The 20,810-nt window shown below is 36.7% G+C and overlaps 3 long non-coding RNA genes across 3 annotated transcripts in view; 2 read left to right on the plus strand and 1 right to left on the minus strand.

Annotated features, from left to right (window-relative positions):
* Positions 1–20,810, plus strand: part of LOC137652451 (uncharacterized) — a 217,272-nt gene that overhangs the window by 69,381 nt on the left and 127,081 nt on the right. The gene's annotated exons all lie outside the window — the stretch shown is intronic.
* LOC137652431 (uncharacterized) lies at positions 790–2,717 on the plus strand. The gene is made up of 2 exons (XR_011046275.1): positions 790–2,294; positions 2,358–2,717. It is a non-coding gene; the product is annotated as an uncharacterized lncRNA (long non-coding RNA).
* On the minus strand, positions 10,273–20,169 carry LOC137652433 (uncharacterized). Its single transcript, XR_011046276.1, has 2 exons — positions 20,028–20,169; positions 10,273–11,611 (listed from the first exon to the last, which is right to left on the minus strand). It is a non-coding gene; the product is annotated as an uncharacterized lncRNA (long non-coding RNA).

Genomic DNA, 20,810 nt, shown 5'->3' on the forward strand with positions numbered 1-20,810 from the left:
TTCGTAAACGATCAGCTCTCTTTAGCTATATCAAGAAGTTACCAAATGGATGGTGTTTTTTTTTTAACCTTAAACACTTTAAAAGCCTGAGCTAAAACCATAACATCACTCATTGAATTTCAGCATGCAGATGGCAATGCTATACGTGCCCTAAATGAAGTAGACCTGCAGAGAATACCCAATGCCCTCTGATGTCCACATTAAGTTAGATCTACCAATTAACAAAATCCCGATCCTTTTATCAACCTGCTCCAAATTACTAATTAAGAAATATTAACTTTGTACTTGGACTAGGTAATGAGACCCTGGACAATAATAAATACTTTGCATACCACGGTAGTCATATCAAGAGATGCAAGAATTAGTCTAGATCCAGTACCACACTGTTCGTTAGGGGTACTTTCGGGAAATAAAGAACATTACTATTTAAAATCTTTAACCAAGAGCAAACTAAAATTATGGTTTATGCTTCAGAGAATTGGACCCCATACAGACCACTTTGCTAGAAAAAGTTCCACTAACAAAGCAATAATCCTCAAGATCAATTAGCCAGACCATCTAACAAAAGTGTTTCTAGAAGTCAAACAAGAAATAATTGTAGCTCTCGTCAGAAGTCTGTTAAGATGAGCTGGCCATGTGGTCGAGATTAAGGACGCATTTACACCAATATACCCAAACATTTTCTCTACTGAACCAATTGATAAAAGATGGGGGTGGACAGAAATGCTTTAAGGACTATATGAAAACCTTCGACATGCTTTATAAGAGGTGAAAGAAGAAAATCATTCCGTTTGGATTATTATAAAGGAAGCATTGGAATATTGCAAGAGCACAAAAAATTAAAACACCTGGAGAGCAGGAAGATCTGGTAGACATTAAAACCCTTAACCCAACAAAGTTCGTTCGTACAGCGTTAAATTATGAACTAATCAAATGAGCCTTTAAATAAGCTGAATAATAAAAAATTCTGTTCACATTAGCATCCGTTCCATATTGTAAACTCCAAATAAGGGTCTTAAGTTATAGTTAGTATAAAAATCATTAAATAAGGTACCTTGTTAATTTCCTTTTTTTTCCCCATTTTTTTTTCTAGAAACTAACACTTTCTACTTAAAAAAGCAAGACCTTCGAGTACTGCATGTCGATATAGTTCTAGTATACATACCAGTTTCCGACAGACCGTCTTTGTATTAAAGTTATGGAGTCACGCTTTTGAAATCCCTATCTCTAAGAAACCTGAAGGCACTATCCCCAAAGAAACCAATTGGCTGTTAATAAATTCTGTTAACTTTGAGGTACCCTTCTAAGGTATACTTACATAATACCACGTTGATCCAAGATTATTGATATTGTCAACAAGACAGTTTTCCACTTATTACTAATATAGATACACTACACATATCTATTGATATTGTCAACAAGACAGTTTTCCACTTATTACTAATATAGATACACTTCACTAATAATAAATCACATTCCACTACTTTATGTTCACGAAGAACAGTAGGGATAACAAGTTAACACAATAAGAAGCCAACACTTTAGGCCTTCAGCCTGTAAAAAATAAAGATCAGGAGCAGATAGCACAAATAAAAACTTTACTCTGTTAAATGCTTTATTTGACTTCATTTTATTACAAGAAAAACTGACTCCAAACAGGGTGTTAGTAACCTTAGGACACTAAGTCATCCTGTAGAAACGATGCTTTACCATATTCGCTTTAGCTTTAAGGATTCTTGTGGATGCCCTTTTACTTAAGACTAACACAGGAATTTTTTTTTTGAGGTTATATGCACCCTACTCTCTAGCTTTCGGGATTTTTTTTTTTTTTATTTATTTTCCTTTTTATTAGTAAAAAAATGCATAGCATTACCAACTTCTTAATCAAAAAACCGAAATCATGAGTATCCAAAATATCAGATACAGTTAATAGTCCTGGAAACTACGATCATACAGACTTATTGCGTTTGAGACTAATATTTAATTACAAAATATTTTAATTTGAGGAACTAGAAACTTTAAAATAAACCAAAATTTAACAAAAATAGTAAAGATTCCCTCTATCGCAAGATTTTGCTTTAATTAAAGCAAATTTAAAGAAAGATTTTACCAACACAAAATAAAAGTTACTTTCAATGCACAAAATATTAAAACTTGCCTGAAAAAGTTTAAGATCAATAACTTAAGTTACCCCTAAAGAACTAGACAACAAGAAGCTTTCCACAAGCAACTATTCACCTTATCACAAAAGGGTTACTTTGTTTAAAATTGGTTTTACAAAGTGACATTTGAAGGTAGAGACTTTGGTAAACTAAGCCAACATTTCTTTATGGTCTTTTACAAAGTGACATTTGAAGGTAGAGACTTTGGTAAACTAAGCCAACATTTCTTTATGGTCTTTTATATGATAACCTATTATTACGAAAGAATATTTGAATCCTAATAAATTTTGACGCAATTTTTTTAAGTCCATATTAACTGTTCTTAATTTTGCATTACTTAAGACTTTCTGAATTTTGAAATTTGGAAAATTCATACATCTTTATTACTTTATAAATTATTCTAATTGCTTACTCAAAACTAAATCGTAAGACCTATCTTGAAATCTATTTGAAATATAAGAACTTGGTATGAAAGTACAAAAAAGGAGGCAGTCTTTCAGATAACCACGTTGCAGGCTCACAAAAGAAACTTGGTCATCTGAATATTAGTGTGAATAGGACTACGAAACCTAACTTATCTAGCAACCTTAACGCTAACAACCCAGACAATATTTGTAGGTCTGTTGTACTCCTGGCATAGGTAGAGACCCTAAAAAGGTTGTTCATGGTCTCCAAAACATCTGGAACTGGAAGCCACGCTGCCATTGTCAGTCCAAATGCCTGCCTGAATTATTTGGCAGCAAAAGCTTCAACGTTCTTTGAAGCCTAGAAGAAAAACACCATTCCAGATAGAAAGCCAGACGACATAGCTCTTGTGCAGACACCAGGAAGTTCAGCACAAGAACTGCCTGTGAAAGAAAAATAGAAAGTTGATCCAGGGGTATTGTAGACGGGTTCAAATGAAAGTTGATCCAGGGGTATTCTAGACGGGTTCAAATAAAAAAGTTGATCCAGGGGTATTCTAGACTGGTTCAAATAAAAATAAGTTGATCCAGGGGTATTCTAGACTGGTTCAAATAAAAAAAGTTGATCCAGGGGTATTCTAGACGGGTTCAAATAAAAAAAGTTGATCCAGGGGTATTCTAGACGGGTTCAAATAAAAAAAGTTGATCCAAGGGTATTCTAGACAGGTTCAAATAAAAAAAGTTGATCCAAGGGTATTCTAGACAGGTTCAAATAAAAAAAAGTTGATCCAAGGGTATTCTAGACAGGTTCAAATAAAAAAAAGTTGATCCAAGGGTATTCTAGACAGGTTCAAATAAAAAAAAGTTGATCCAAGAGTATTCTAGACAGGTTCAAATAAAAAAAAGTTGATCCAAGAGTATTCTAGACAGGTTCAAATAAAAAAAAGTTGATCCAAGAGTATTCTAGACAGGTTCAAATAAAAAAGTTGATCCAAGGGTATTCTAGACAGGTTCAAATAAAAAAAGTTGATCCAAGGGTATTCTGGACAGATTTAAAAGAAAGTTGATCCAAAGGTATTCTAGACAGGTTTATATGAAAGTTAATCCGAGGGTATTGCAGACAAGGTTTATATAAAAGTTACTCAAAGGGTATTCTAGACCCGTTTATATAAAAGTTACAAGGATATTTTAGACAGGTTTATATAGTTATCCCTAGAGGGTTCACATATTAGCTATATGTCAATGTATTTTAAATATATAATCAAATGGTTTTAGATAAATGAATAAACTAACTTTACCTTTCCAGTAAAGTACACCTGGAAAAATTTATGACGAACTAATTTAAATAAAAGTTAGTTGACCATTAACTGCTGTAGCAGGACATGAGTAAAGCTTAGAACAGAAAAGCTATAGTACAGATAACCTTAGCAGCTAACTATCAAGAACTTTACTTCTGAACAGATCACTTATAGGAATTGTAGGTCTTCTACAAGAAGAACCTAAATACACCTAAAAAGTATTAATTATACCATTTTGAAAAGTTCTGGAAAAAATGATTAACTACCGAAACATGCCAATCAGACTAAATTGTATCTTATAAATTATGAGAACATTAAGATTTGTCATTGCACGAGAAATAAAAATGACAAACAGGGGATAAATTTCAAACTTTTTTCTCAGATTGCACTATACCAGGGAGTCGCAATCAAGGGGGAATTGTGACCATAGACTGCCAAACTAAAGTTTATTTTTATTGCCTGGTTTTGAAAGTATATTTTGAATTACAGTTCGTAAGGCAAATATTTTTGGAAAAGAAAACCCTATATTGCCAGCTTTTACTTGTTTTGAATAGCAGTTGATAGGGTAGACTTTCTAAGAAACGAGGGGGAGGGGGAAGTCACTTTCTAACTGAGAAACATACATATGGTGAACCAACTAACGAATATGCTAAATAAAAACATAAGTTATAATTTACTACCGCAAAGTAATAATCACCATAACCATCATATAACGCAAACGTTCTTATATTTAACCAGTCATCTATCTTGAGCTTTTAATTGGACACTCTCCACTCAAATAACAAAAGCTCTATAGACCCCATTCATGTGTATTATGAATAAGCACAATAAAATACAAATTTTTATTTCTTGGAGGCCTTAATTCAGTCTTAAGTGTCAAGTGGAAGCTTAATATATACAAGCTGGAGCCGTAAATTTTATGGCTCTACAAATTTTAAACTTAGAACAATGTTCGTGCCAAGATTAGATGGCTATAAGATTTGTAGCATTCAAATTTGTTAAGAACATTGTTCTGAAAGATTATGGCTTAAGTAAAAGATTAAAACAGAAAACTTTAATGGGGAGAAAGAAACTCAATTAGTATAAGGGCGATTCTACAGTGCGAGAGAATATTTCGAAGGCTGGATTGAATAATTAAGAGACTCAATACATTAACAGTTCAAAGCCTTACGAATCAGACTGTAGTAGTTAATCTTCCAAATATTCGCGAAGTATATAAAACGAACATCTTGAAAGAACTAACGAAACGCGGAACCCTAACAGTGGGAGAGCACTATGTAGACCGAAGGCATGTAAAGTTTGATTCGATTAATACTACGAAAGTAACACTAAACCCTCCACTACTATAACCTAGATAGATACTCACGTCAAGAACACAACAGATCACAAATAATTGTCACGAACCATCTTCCGATAGTCGACTTCCGTCAACAACTTGTGTAGTTGACGGAGATAGAGTTCCAAAAGACTGACCTCAATCGGTTTACAAAGACCGAAGAAAGCTCTGATTTCTTGATGAATAAGCTCTTCGGTCCTTTACTACAAATGACTCTATAGTTATATCATGACGAATAACTCAGCTCCCAATAGATGGCGTTTTTTCCGTTCATGGAATATTTCAAACAATTTAAAAAGAAGCTTTAAATGACCAATGATAAGAATCAAAATGGTTATAGATTTTCCAGTTATTTCCAAGGACGATTATCATGTATATCTTTTTTAAGGTATCAGGATCAGAAATTATATTCATCTAAAAATAAAAGATAACACATGATCAAAGTTTCGCTTTTATCTATATCGATTCTATTAGAAAACTTCAAATCAATCAATCAATCAATCAATCGACTTTAGATGAATTTTAAATTTACCAAAATTGTCGGAACTTTGCCAAGTAATCAACTGTATTCTTCAATACAATTCCTCCACTTGAACTAAGATAACGAATGACTAATTATTCCCATCAAAAAATACTACAGTATATTAAAACCTCTTAAAAATATCACCTATAATGAGAGACTATTTGCAACGTCAATGAAATTTATTTATTCTTTACAAGCTCAGTAGTTAGGGGTAATCATTCAAATAAACCAGTTTCAAATAAATTTTACATTAGCTTTCAAAATGCATATCAGGAATGACAAGATCCAGAAAGAATTTTCAGAATATGAGCCATATGATCCAGCGCTGGGGCCCGAAAGGCCCTATAAGGGCAGAGATTGAAGAAAGGAAGTAATACTAAGTATGCAGTTAATTCTAATAGTTTTGCATTCTCGATCAAGAGGCTCAATACTACACAGTATTCTAGAAGTTTAATTCCAGCTTTGACCAAATTGTGGCATGATCTTCCTAATCGGGCAGTTGAATCAGTGTAATTTCAAAAGTTCAAACTTGTAGAGAATGTTTCAGTGTTGAAAAAGCTGACGTACGTTTCTCTTTATAGTTTATATATGAAAGATATATTTTAATTTTGTTGCTGTTCTTAAAATATTTCATACTATTTTCTTGCAGTTTATTTGTTTTTTTTTCTTGCTTTTCTTTTCTCACTGGGCTAATTTTTCCTGTTAGAGCCCTTGGGCTTATAGTACCTTGTCTTTCCAACTAGGGTTGTCGCTTAACTAGTAATAATTATAATAATAACGGAGTTATAGATATTGTTAGCAGCACTGGCTGAAAGAATGCTGCTTAAACCACACCTACACTTTAGGGCATTGTCCGTTAGGCAGTGCCTGCTAAGTGCAAGGTCCGCTTACACAACAGTATTGCTGTCCATACGGGGCTAGTCAACATTAAAAGGTCACAGATAGCGTGTTGAAGATAATTCATTACCATATGAGAATAAGTACATAGTTTTAGATTAATATGATATTTATTAAATAACTTATCCTAATTCTATATAACCAATCATCCTATAATTCCTGGAATTTTCTTACTTACCAAATGGTTCTTAAATTTTGTTAGGTTGAATGGTGGTTACGAGGTAAACAAATTTAGGGACGGAAAATTAAAGTGGGCAGGACAGAAGGAATAAATAAATATATATATATATGTATATATATATATATATATATATATATATATATATATATATATATATATATATATATATATATATATATATATATATATATATATATATATATATATTCATAAAATTCATATCAACCTTTATTCATATGGAAAATAAGTGAGATCAAATGAAATAAATTTGATAAAATTTAACATCAAGACCCTTTATTCTTAAGGAAAATAAAAATTGGGAGACACTAAAGGAATAAATTAAAACTACACTATAAATTGATTGCCTTACCTGACTTTTATAAAATGAAAAATAAAACTTAAAACTTCACATCTGGAGATTTGATTCTTAAGGAAAACACCATGGACGCTGTAAAGGGATGAATGAAAACCTCACTATAAATAATAGCTTTATTTGGCTTCATTTTGTAAAACAATAATAAAACTACCTCTTAACAGCAATGTTGGTAAACTTCAGCCCAGGGGCCCCAACGGGGAAAATAGCCCAGTGAGGAAAGGAAATAAGGAAAAAGAAAATATTTTAAGAACATTAACAACATTAGAATAAATATTTTCTATATAAACTATAAAAATTTAACAAAAGAGGAAGAGAAACTAGATAGAACAGTGTACCCGAGTGTACCCTTAAGCAAGAGAACTCTAACCCAAGACAGTGTAAGACCATGGTACAGAGGCTATGGCACTACCCAAGACTAGAAAACAATTGTTTGATTTTAGTGTCTCCTTCTCCTAGAAGAGCTGCTTACCATAACTAAAGTGTGTCTTCTACCCTTACCAAGAGAAAAGTAACCACTGAACAATTACTGTGCAGTAATTAACCCCTTGGGTGAAGAAGAATCTATGTGTACACGCTACTCGTTTTTGTTTACGGGATTTTTAGGGTTTTTTCTTTACTCTTAAGTATAATATAAGAGTATGTATGTATAAAACCTTCTTGCTTTAGCTTTCAAGAAATTAAAACAAACTCAGTAAACAATTCCCAGGGACTAAAACAGTTGGTCGAAAATTTCTAAAAACCAGAATCATACATTTCACAATGAATTATTATTAATATTAGTATTATCATCGTCGTCATTATCAGCATTATCAATATCATTACCAAAATTATCATTGTCATCATTATTATCATTATCGTTATCATTATCATTACTATCATTAGCTAAAATACCACACTAGTTGGAAAAGCTGGATGCTATATACGTAAATTGTTAAGACAATCTTCAATGAAATGAAAACCTTAGCCAGATTAGTATTTGGAAATATCAAATAATTTAATAATTTCCAAGATTAGGTAAAAAAACAACAACAACTTTATAATCAAAAGCAATAACCACCGTTTATCCCGAGTTTCTCAGTACAAAATCTTAAGGTTTTTTAAAGATGCAAAATTTCCAACAAATATTAATAAACTTTATCAAAAGTTTATCTTCAAGTATGTACCACTCGTGTGTCACACAATCGTACATAGTAACGACATTTCTCTTTTTTGTATATATTATCCTTTGTATCTTCGATCTCACCTTGCATTGACAGCAACTTGTATTAACCTGTCTTTCTATTTCTCATGGTTAACTGTTAACAGAACCGGTTAGACAAGAAATAGCATGTTTATTTTGTGACCTTCTTACCAGGACCTAGTGTGTATATATACCCAATTTGTCTAATTAAAGTACTTAGTTGCATTCATCTCGCCTTTGGTTCACCACCTCTCTTGGCTCGTCACAAGTAATTACTCACATAGCACAAATCTTCCTTCAATTCCTTAAAAGGACAAAACTAACACATTTAAGTTGCCCTTACAAGACTTTAGTAACGACTGTTTTCTACAGACTTCTCGCTATCCTGAAAGGCTAACACTTCTTTGCCTGCATCTTTTCCCACTTCTATGTGGGGTCGATGTTTCTGGCCAGCTTCTCCCATCTACCTCTGTCCCACACCTCTTCTTTGTCTGCATCTTTTCCCACTTCTATGTGGGGTCGATGTTTCTGGTCAGCTTCCTCCATCTACCTCTGTCCCACACCTCTTCTTTGTCTGCATCTTTTCCCACTTCTATGTGGGGTCGATGTTTCTGGTCAGTTTCCTCCATCTACCTCTGCCCCACACCTCTTCTTTGTCTGCATCTTTTCCCACTTCTATGTGGGGTCGATGTTTCTGGTCAGCTTCCTCCATCTACCTCTGTCCCACACCTCATTACCGGTTAATCCCTTTGGTCGAAGGTCATCCTTGATACAGTCAACCCACCTTCGCTTAGGCCACCCTCTCCTCCTCGTTCCCTGTACCTCTATTTCCATCACGCCCCTCCTAAAATACTGTTTAGACTTGAATTAACCCAGAGGCATTGAAACCAAATGGCCTACAATACCAATTTACTATAAATTACCCTTTTTATAAGAGCTTTAGTACGCAAGTTAGACAGACCTAATATAATCTACCACAGCACGTAACACAAATTTGCAAGAAATAAAAGAAAAAAGGAATAAAAAAACTAGCACATCCACACAAGTCTTCCACAATGGAAAGACTATCCAAAGTAACGTAACAACTCAATCACAGTACATAGATTATTTCCTACTCAAAAAAAAAAAAGAAAAAAAAAAGAAACTGGCGTAAATAGAATAAGGCTATCCTACAGACCAAAAAGACTATTGTCGAAATCTGATACTTTTAACTAGTTTTTTAATCAAAGAATTACAATAAAAATAAAAATTTTCAAAAGCCGATTTAAGTACCCTTTAGAAAAATAAAATTTATTATGTCCGGCGATAGATAACAGTCTACTGCGTTAATCAGTACAAGGATATTAAGTCGAACAGTCTCGGGGGGTGGGGGGGGGGGGGGTTTGAAGGTGGGGGTTGCGGAGTTAATGGGCCGGAGCCTATTTCCTCGTTACTTTATCGATGGTCCGACATGTGGCCATCATGCAGTTTGGGAGAAATTTACAAGTTTGCAGGGGTCCTTTTCCATCAAAATTGTAGCCACCATACTGCTAGTGTCATCCATTTTACCCCTTACTGCTTTCGACATTTCCTGACTGGCAATTTATTGTTACACCAATTTCTTTGCTGCCCAAAAAGTTCTGACTGATTAAAACCGGAAGACAAAACATGAAACCTTATTTGCTCGATTTCACTTTTAAAGTTTCGAAGTTCCACCAACCAAGTCAGAATTAAAGTCTAATATATAAGGAATAATATATATATATATATATATATATATATATATATATATATATATATATATATATATATATATATATATATATATATATATATAGAGTTCGCAAAAGTAAAATTGATAAATTTTCTGATTAAGAAATTGTAAGAACACCTTGAAAGTTTTGGCCCAAGGATTAAGTATCAATTCAAAACCTCATTTCAGTTAGATGCTTTATTTGACTTCTTCCTAGTTTACAATACAAAAACTGCCTCCAAAGAGAACTTAAAATTAAAAGGAAGACATCCGCTCATGTTGATACCCTACTCGCTTCTGCTTTCGGGGGATTTTTTTGAGTCTTCCTCTTAAGAGTTATAAGCAAGAGTAATACCAAGTTCTTAATTAAGAAACAATTAGCGAATAGAAAAAAAAAATATTTGACAACTAAACCAGTACCTCCAAAATTTCTACAACATTCCAGTACCTCCAAAATTTCTAAAACATTCAAGTTGCAATAAATACGTACAAAGTTAAAACCTTCCTCAAGTCAATTTTTTTTTTTTAATTTGGAATCTTTATATCAAATACTTAAAGTCTAAAAACAAAATTAGATTATAAATGCTAAAATCTGAAGACAACTTAATACATATAAAAAATAAACTTTAAAGAAAAAACATTCCGAAATGTCAAAATGTTAGTGAATGGAAAACTTAAATTACCCCCAATTCCCAAAAGGCTAAAACATTAACAGATTTAAGTTAGCCCTAAAGAACAAGCTTTCCATGAGAAATGAATTGCAAACCTGAAAGGCTAACACTGTTTAGATTTATATTAGCCCTAAGGTACTCTGGGGACAATAGAGTGTCATGCAATTTGACCCGAACTCTTAAAGACAGTTTCTTAATAAATTTTTTATACTAAAACCTCTTGAAACAAAAAAAACAGGTATATGTTTATGGGAAAAGAGCTGCCTAATGGATGTCTAGAACTTAAGGAGTACCCAATGACTAAATACAATTTGACAAAACCAAATAGCATAATCACTTAAATTTTGAAAATTACTCAATGACCTAATAAACTCATTAATGTTTGACTGAAGCTTTTAATAAATATATTAACACTTTTTTGGAAAAGACCAATCATTAGGAACTTGGTATGGAAGACGGGAAAAAATGAAGAGACAGTTTTTCAGATAACCACGTTGCAGGCTTACTAAAGAAACTTAGTTGTCTGAATGTTAGTACACAAAAGGATTGGAAAAACTAAACCTTAAACCTTAACACTAACATCTTAAACACTAACAACCCAGACAATATTTCCAGGTCTGCTGTACTCCTGGCATAGATTGAGGCCCCAAAAACCACTTCAAGGACTCAAAATAAATATCTGGAGTTTTGAAGCCATGCTGCCATCACCAGTCCCATTGCCTGCCTGAATTAGTTAGCAGCAAAAAGCTTCGACGTTCATTGAAGAAGTTGAGAAGAAGAACTAATCCAGATAGAGTGCCAGACGACATGGCTCCCTATGCAGACATCAGCAAATGCTGCACAAAGAACTTCTGAAAGAAAGTTTTTCAAAGTTATTTCACAGAAACTATTCAACAATAAGCATATTAAAATTAATAAAAGAATTTAAAATTAAATTAATTTGTAATCGTAAGTTCAAAATTAAAAGACTATAGGTTTATACGACCTTTACTTAGTTTCATCCTCTAAAGAGTCATTGGGAGTTGTGATTAAATAACTCCCAGTTACAAGTTCAAGTAAGGAAGAGGTGACCTTCACAGTTTCACCCTTATAGTAAGTTCTGATTCGGGAATGAGTAAGTTCTGATTCGGGAATGAGTGCTTTTACAAAAAAAAAAAAAAAAATAAATAAAAAAGAAAAAATAAAAAAGAAAGAAAGAAAAAATAAGAGGTTCAATTTAAATGACCAAGAGATCTATAAGAGTTACAACATGTTATAAATAAGAGGTTAGTAATTTATTTTTTTAATTTACAAATAAAGAAATAGTTTAATTTAACAAGTTAGTTAAATTATTCTTTACAGAAAAGAATTATTTGGTACTACCCGCCAAAGAATTGAATATTAACTTTAAAACAATAGTATGCAGATATCAATATACTCAAAATATAATTTACAATACGCTTCGGGAAAAAAAAAAAAAAAAAAAAAAACTTAAAAGTACCTATTCTACAGGAAACATCCCCCACAGACTTAGTAATATGAGAAATAAAGATTAACGACCTATAGAAAGATTTACCTACCATACAGACAGAACCCTACAGACCGAATACTATCATGAAATAAAAGATGAACTATCAAAATTACGTGGGAGACTAGAATCAAGATAGTACTAAAAAACCAGCCAACTGCTCTACAGACGCAGAATTGAATAAAACAAAAGATGAATATTACTCTTCACAAACAAAACCAGTTTATATTATCGAAAATAGTGCTAAAAAACTAGCCAAACTAGCCAACTGCTCTACAGACGCAGAATTGAATAAAACAAAAGATGAATATTACTCTTCACAAACAAACCCAGTTTAAATTATCGAAAATAGTGCTAAAAAACTAGCCAACTGCTCTACAGACGCAGAATTGAATAAAATGTTATTTTCATTAGTAAAATAAATTTTTGAATATACTTACCCGATAATCATGTAGCTGTCAACTCCGTTGCCCGACAGAATTCTACGGGAGGGATACGCCAGCTATCACTATACTAGAAGGGGGTGTACTCACAAGCGCCACCTGTGGCCAGGTACTACAGTACTTGTTGTTGACGCCACCTCACTTTTTCCTCGGTCCACTGGTTCTCTATGGGGAGGAAGGGTGGGTCAATTAAATCATGATTATCGGGTAAGTATATTCAAAAATTTATTTTACTAATGTAAATAAAATTTTTCAATATTAAACTTACCCGATAATCATGTAGCTGATTCACACCCAGGGGGGTGGGTGAAAAACCAGTGTACAAGACTAAAAGATAGCTAAGTATCCCGTATTTCATATAATCAGTTATCCACAATAACAATGAAATAATAAGTACCTGGTAAGGAAGTCGACTTGAACCGTTACTCTGCCTTTAATAAGATAGTCTTCCTTACTGAGCGCAGCGTTCCTCTTGGAAGGCTGAATCAACTCAAAGGTGCTAAAGTATACAGGGCTGCAACCCATACTAAAGGACCTCATCACAACCTTTAACCTCGGCGCTTCTCAAGAAAGAATTGACCACCCGCCAAATCAACAAGGATGTGGAAGGCTTCTTAGCCGACCGTACAACCCATAAAAAGTATTCAAGAGAAAGGTTAAAAGGTTATGGGATTATGGGAATGTAGTGGCTGAGCCCTCGCCTACTACTGCATTCGTTGCTACGAATGGTCCCAGGGTGTAGCAGTACTCTTAAAGAGACTGGACATCTTTGAGATAGAATGATGCGAACACTGACTTGCTTCTCCAATAGGTTGCATCCATAACACTCTGCAGAGAATGGCTCTGTTTGAAGGCCACTGAAGTAGCCACAGCTCCCACTTCATGTGTCCTTACCTTCAGCAAAGCAAGGTCTTCTTCCTTCAGATGAGAATGTGTTTCTCTAATCAGAAGCCTGAATAGTAAGAAACTGAGTTCTTAGACCTTGGAAAAGAAGGTTTCTTGATAGCACACTATAAGGCTTCTGATTGTCCTTGTAAAGGTTAAGACCTTTTTAGATAGTACCTAAGAGCTCTAACTGGGCAAAGTACTCTCTTCAGTTCATTCCCCACCAAGTTGGACAGGCTTGGGATCTCGAACGACTTAGGCCAAGGACGTGAAGGAAGCTCGTTTAGCAAAAACCGAGCTGCAAGGAACATTTAGCCGTTTCAGATGTGAAAACAATGATCCTGCTGAAGACGTGGATCTCACTTACTCTTTTAGCTGTTGTCAAGCACACGAGGAAAAGAGTTTTTAATGCGAGGTCCTAAAAAGAGGCTGATTGGAGAGGTTCAAATCTTGATGACATAAGGAACCTTAGGACCACGTCTAGATTCCAGCCTGGAGTGGACAACCGACGTTCCTTTGAGGTCTCAAAAGACATAGGGAGGTCCTGTAGATCTTTGTTGGTGGAAAGATCCAAGCCTCTGTGGCGGAAAACCGCTGCCAACATACTTCTGTAACCCTTGATCGTAGGAGCTGAAAGGGATCTTACTTTCCTTAGATATAACAGGAAGTCAGCAATCTGGGTTACAGTGGTACTGGTTGAGGAAACTGCATTGGTCTTGTACCAGCTACGGAAGACTTCCCCTTGAGACTGATAGATTCTGAGAGTAGATGTTCTCCTTGCTTTGGCAATCGCTCTGGCTGCCTCCTTCGAAAAGCCCCTAGCTCTTGAGAGTCTTTCGAAAGTCTGAAGGTAGTCAGACGAAGAGCGTGGAGGATTGGGTGTACCTTCTTTACGTGAGGTAGACTTAAAAGGTTCACTCCTAGAGGAAGAGTCCTGGGAATGTCGACCAGCCATTGCAGTACCTCTAAGAACCATTCTCGCGGGCCAGAGCGGAGCCAACCAATGTCAGCCGTGTCCCTTTGTGAGGAGAACTTCTGAAGTACCCTGTTGACAATCTTGAACGGCGGGAATGCATACAGGTCGAGATGGAACCAATCCAGCAGAAAAGCATCCACGTGAACTGCTGCTGGGTCTGGAATCGGAGAACAATACAACAGGAGTCTCTAGGTTATTGAGGTAGCGAACAGATCTATGGTTGGCTGACCCCACAGGGCCCAAAGTCTGCTGCAAACATTCTTGAGAAGGGTCCACTCTGTGGGGATGACCTGACCCTTCCGGCTGAGGTGATCTGCCATGACATTCATACCGCCCTGAATGAACCTCGTTACCAGTTAGCTTTCGATCTTTAGACCAGATGAGTAGGTCCCTTGCGATCTAGAACAACTTCCACGAAAGAGTCCCTCCCTGCTTGAAGATGTAAGCCAGGGCTGTGGTGTTGTCAGAGTCCACCTCCACCACTTTGTTAAGCTGGAGGGACTTGAAGTTTATCAAGGCCAGAATAACCGCCAACAACTCCTTGCAATTGATGTGAAGTGTCCTTTGCTCCTGATTCCATGTTCCCGAGCATTCTTGTCCGTCCAAAGTCGCACCCCAGCCCGTGTCTGATGCGTCCGAGAGGAGACGGCGGTCGTGTTTCTGAACAGCCAAAGGTAGACTTCCTTGAGAAGAAAGCTGTTCTTACACCACGCGAGAGAAGACCTCCTCTCTTCGGAAACAGGAACTGAGACCGTCTCTAGCGTCATGTCCTTTATCCAGTGAGCAGCTAGATGATACTGAAGGGGGGGGGGGGGGAGGTGGAGTCTCCCTAACACGATGAACAGGGCCAGCGATGAAAGTGTCCCTGTTAGACTCATCCACTACCTGACTGAGCATCGGTTCCTTCTCAGCATGCTCTGGATGCATTCTAGGGCTTGGAAGATCCTTGGGGCCGACGGAAAAGCCCGAAAAGCTCGACTCTGAAGATCCATACCCAAGGAGACAATGTCTGGGATGGGACGAGCTGAGACTCCTCAAAATTGACCAGGAGGCCCAGTTCCTTGGTCAGATCCATAGTCCATTTGAAAATCTCCAGACAGCGACGACTTGTGGGAGCTCTTAAAAGCCAGTCGTCTGACGGAGCCGGACACAAGATCATGGTACTGCTGCACAGTCTGTGAACTGTCAACCATGGGCAAGCGAGGAAGTACAGTGACAACCCGAATCTGTCTAGACTGTCTGGGTCGTACAGACAACTCCTTATCGGGTTGCTGAGGTTGCCGCACTGCGTCACAACAAGTCACTTCTGCTGGTTGTTGAACGTCTTCCCCGTGACACATTGACTCCGTAAACAAAAAATCCTCTAACAAGGACTAAGCTTGGACTGCATGTCTTGCAACACAGCTCAAGGTCTATGGGAGCAGGTGTGGTAACAGACGGGATTAGCGACTGAAGTGGAACCATTACCTTCCCTGGAAGCATGTTATGCTTAAATAAAAGTCCATAAGAGGTTATGCAGCTAAAGGCTCCTTCCAAATGACAAGAGTCCTCAAGGGAATATCAGAAGGAGGGAGAAAAGAACTTTCTCATCTACAGGGACCATATCCTAGAAAAGCTAAGTTCTCTCAGTGAGGGTTTCACTGGTGCAAAAGCAGCAGACTAGAAGGCAACGTTATGAAACTGCTTGACAGTCTAGTGAGTTGGCAACAACCAAAGATGTGTGACTGAGAAGCATGCGGTAAGGTATGCAGAGCATGCTGTATGCAGAGCATGCTGTATGCAGAGCATGCTGTATGCAGAGCATGCTGTATGCAGAGCATGCTGTATGCAGAGCATGCTGTATGCAGAGCATGCTGTATGCAGAGCATGCTGTATGCAGAGCATGCTGTATGCAGAGCATGCTGTATGCAGAGCATGCTGTATGCAGAGCATGCTGTATGCAGAGCATGCTGTATGCAGAGCATGCTGTATGCAGAGCATGCTGTATGCAGAGCATGCTGTATGCAGAGCATGCTGTATGCAGAGCATGCTGTATGCAGAGCATGCTGTATGCAGAGCATGCTGTATGCAGAGCATGCTGTAAGCAGAGCATGCTGTAAGCAGAGCATGCTGTAAGCAGAGCATGCTGTAAGCAGAGCATGCTGTAAGCAGAGCATGCTGTAAGCAGAGCATGCTGTAAGCAGAGCATGCTGTAAGCAGAGCATGCTGTAAGCAGAGCATGCTGTATGCAGAGCATGCTGTATGCAGAGCATGCTGTAAGGTAAGCAGAGCGTGTGCATGGCGTTTAACATTTCTCAGAAATTCCATGACCAGTGCTAGAGTGCTTTATGCATGCTTGCATGGGGTTTTAATATCAACAATATTTACCTTACATTCATAACTCATGATTCATATTTTTGCCATATTTTGCGATATTGTTAAAAATATATTGCAAGGAATACAAATATATTTTTATAAGTAATACAAATAACCTCCATTATCATAATGTTTGAAAATGGAGGTAAGGTATGCTGAACAGCAGAGTCAGAACGAGCTGGAACAACAATAGTTGTGGTTTCCTCTTCAAGACTCTGTTGAGGGAACACCTGAGGCTCAGTCTGCAAAGGCTGATCAAAGGAAGTAGCAGAATGTAGGCGCATGGGTGGAGGAGGCTGACTCCTGGCATGAGTGGCTGAACTCAAGGGTTGCGCTTGCTGAGTGGTTGGCGGATGCGCAGTAGCAAGTTCCTGAGGAACGAGTTGAGGTTCCTGCGGTGTGAGCTGAGAGCGAAAAGGTAGTGGCTGCGCAGAACGCAGTAAAAGTCTCGCAAGTTGAGGCTCCTGAGGCGCAAGGCTAAGGTGTTGAGGTGCTTGCCTTGAGGAGGGTTGAGCTCGCTGCAGCGAGAGCTGAGGAGACTGACTCATGGATGGGAGAGGTTGTTGTACCTCAAGCGAGTGTTGCCTCACTGGTGGAACAGCAAGTGGAAGCGGAGGAAGAGAGGTATAAGCCTCCTGTTCCCATTGCTGAGGTTGCCTTAAGGAAGGCGGAGGGAGCTGCACACCACTGGGATCAGTAAACTCATAACGTGGCTCAACTTCGTACGCCTGGCAGGCGGTACTGCGGTCAGGCGGAGCGAGCGCAGGCGCAACCTTCTCAGCCCGACACTCACGCATCAAGACCGAAAGTTGTGACTGCATGGACTGCAGTAGAGTCAACTTGGGGTCGGCAGACACTAAGGTCTGTTGAGGTAAAGCCTTAACAGCAGAGATCTGTTGCGGCAGAACCTTACTCCTCTTAGGCGGAGTGCATTCAACTGATGACTGAGGAGAGTCAGAGCTAACCCAATGACTGCATCCGGGTTGTTGAACTCTAACTTCGTACGTCTGGCATAGGTCTTGAGACCTGAGACCAGCGTTTTCTCCCCTAAATTTCTTCTGCAGACGAGCAAAATAAGGGCTCAATCGTCTGCGGGTGGGAGTGACTGTCTCGGTAAGACACGCCCGCAACCACCGAGGATACTTCTGTGCGCCGATCAAGGCCTGCTGAACCCTTTTGCCCTTCGACATTGCTTCTCCCCTGGGCTTGGGAGCTTGCAAGAGGTCCCGGACTGGGAGGACGACTGGCGCGCACAGAAGTACCCTCACGCACAACACTGACACACTTTGCGCTAATCACTTATCACTTTGATTTTCTGTTTGCACTTATTTCACTGAACTCGAAACTTTAAGTGGTTTGTACCTGAAACACGCAATTCTATCCTTTCTCAAAAGTTAGTAATTGCGAAAACAGAATTACAATGTAACAAAAATCTAATGAAAGATAAATAATTCAGTGGCTGGAAAGAGACTAAACACTAGATCACTCTAGAAACGTTTACCTTCTTCCCCTAAAGAGACTAGGGAGAAGAGCAAAAACTATAACAACGTTACTCGCTTGAATGAAACGTTTATCCTCCTCTTTCTCCCTCCGTCTCTATCTCTCTCTCTCTCTTGACTTAGAACCTGAGAGAAGAGCCCAATCATATATATCGTTAAAACTATTATTGTTAAAGGAAAAAACTGAAATATTTCCCAAAATGAAAAGTTCCTTTATTAGGATTAAAACCATTAAGTTAAGAAAGAATGAACAAACGCTAGACACGGTTACTCTTACTGCAACGTGAAACCGTGAAAATTCTTTCTCTATCGTAACGATAGAGCGCAAGTTGAACGTTCTGAACGTCAACAACTGCAGAGACAAAACAAAACGTTAGTTCAACTTTGAAAACAGTACGAGACTATCAAAGAAATTCTTTCAAAGACATTAAAATAGCATAATATGTTAACAGGTAAAACCGAAATGACGGGCTCAATGTTAATTAACTTCGGTACCAAGAAAAGACCGCCTACTATTAGGAAGGTCGAATATAAACAAATATAAAAATTAATTTTAATAAGTTTATAATAAAAGGAAGTTAATCGAAGAGGCCTATAAGAGGCGGAGAGATATAAAATAAATCTATAACTTTTGTTAAGCAAAATTAAGAAAGAGTCTATACTCTCTTAGACACCAACACTTCCGTCTAAGGGAAGGGTCGGCCATTTAAAGGTGAAAGAGTTCATACTCTCTTCGTCACCATAATTAATCAAATTAATTCCAAAAGCTAACTAAGCTAATATAGAAGTTACCAGTATAGCGAATAGCTGCAAATTTTAGAGAAATACTTCACCAAACCGTGAACAATACTCCAAAATCATAAGCGTATCCAAGAACGTCTTGCCGGAAGCACGACAGAGGAAAAAGTGAGGTGGCGTCAACAAGTACTGTAGTACTTGGCCACAGGTGGCGCTTGTGAGTACACCCCCTTCTAGTATAGTGATAGCTGGCGTATCCCTCCCGTAGAATTCTGTCGGGCAACGGAGTTGACAGCTACATGATTATCGGGCAAGTTTAATATTGAAAAACAAAAGATGAATATTACTCTTCACAAACAAACCCAGTTTATATTATCGAAAATAAGCTACCAAAATGGACTGCAGTAAATCAGTTCTAGAGAAGACAGCTCTACTTAACTTACAGCAAAGTGAATAATAACCCAAAATAAGATAACTTACGTATATTTAAACATCTCAAGTGATAAACTATTACGAAATACAGCAAAGTGAATAATAACCCAAAATAAGATAACTTACGTATATTTAAACATCTCAAGTGATAAACTATTACGAAATGCGAAAACTACACAAAAGGAAATCCAATAAACAATACTATTGCAACACTTCTGCAAAATTTCCACAAAGCATACAAATAACTAAAGAAAATACTACACAATAAGATTAATATACAAAAATCTAAAACAGAACTTAAGAGCAAGAGTATAGTAGAACATTACAAGAACCCCAAACAATTATCACTAACAAAAAATAAAACTTTTAAAGGAATAAGCCTGGAATATGTAATACCACTTGAATATTACCCAATACAGATTCATTACTCACATCCAGAGTTCAACAAAGCGAAAATAGTTGTCCTGGGCCATCTTTCCTCGTCGACCTCCGTCAACTACAAAGGTAGTTGACGGTGGATAGAGTAGGTAAAGACTGACGTCGTTAAATTTAGAAAGTCCGAAGAAAGCTCTTCTTCATCAATGAATGGGGTCTTTGTTCATTTGGTGTAATGGACTCTATTGGTATATCATGGAACATAACTCAGCACCCAACAGATGGCGTTGCTTCTTCCTTGAATATTTCAAACAGATTAAAAAAGTTTTAAATAGCTAATGGTAGGAATCAAAATGCTCATAGATTTTCCAATTATTTTATCAGTCGATGGATATATATTCTTAATAACGTATACGGGATAGATAGATTGATAAATTATTATTACATATATAGCATGTATATATATGATTAAGTTATAACATACATTTATGAATACATATATAAACACACACACATCCACACACACACACACACACACACACACACACACACATATATATATATATATATATATATATATATATATATATATATATATATATATATATATACATATACTGTATATATACAGTATATATATACATATACTGTATATATACAGTATATATACATATATATACATACAGTATACTGTATATATATATATATATATATATATATATATATATATATATATATATTCATATATGTATATATATATATATATATATATATATATATATATATATATATATATATATATATATCTTCCCCATATGATAAAGACAGAGTGTCTGGCTA

Source organism: Palaemon carinicauda, chromosome 13 (assembly GCF_036898095.1).
Source record: "Palaemon carinicauda isolate YSFRI2023 chromosome 13, ASM3689809v2, whole genome shotgun sequence".
NCBI lineage: Eukaryota > Metazoa > Arthropoda > Malacostraca > Decapoda > Palaemonidae > Palaemon > Palaemon carinicauda.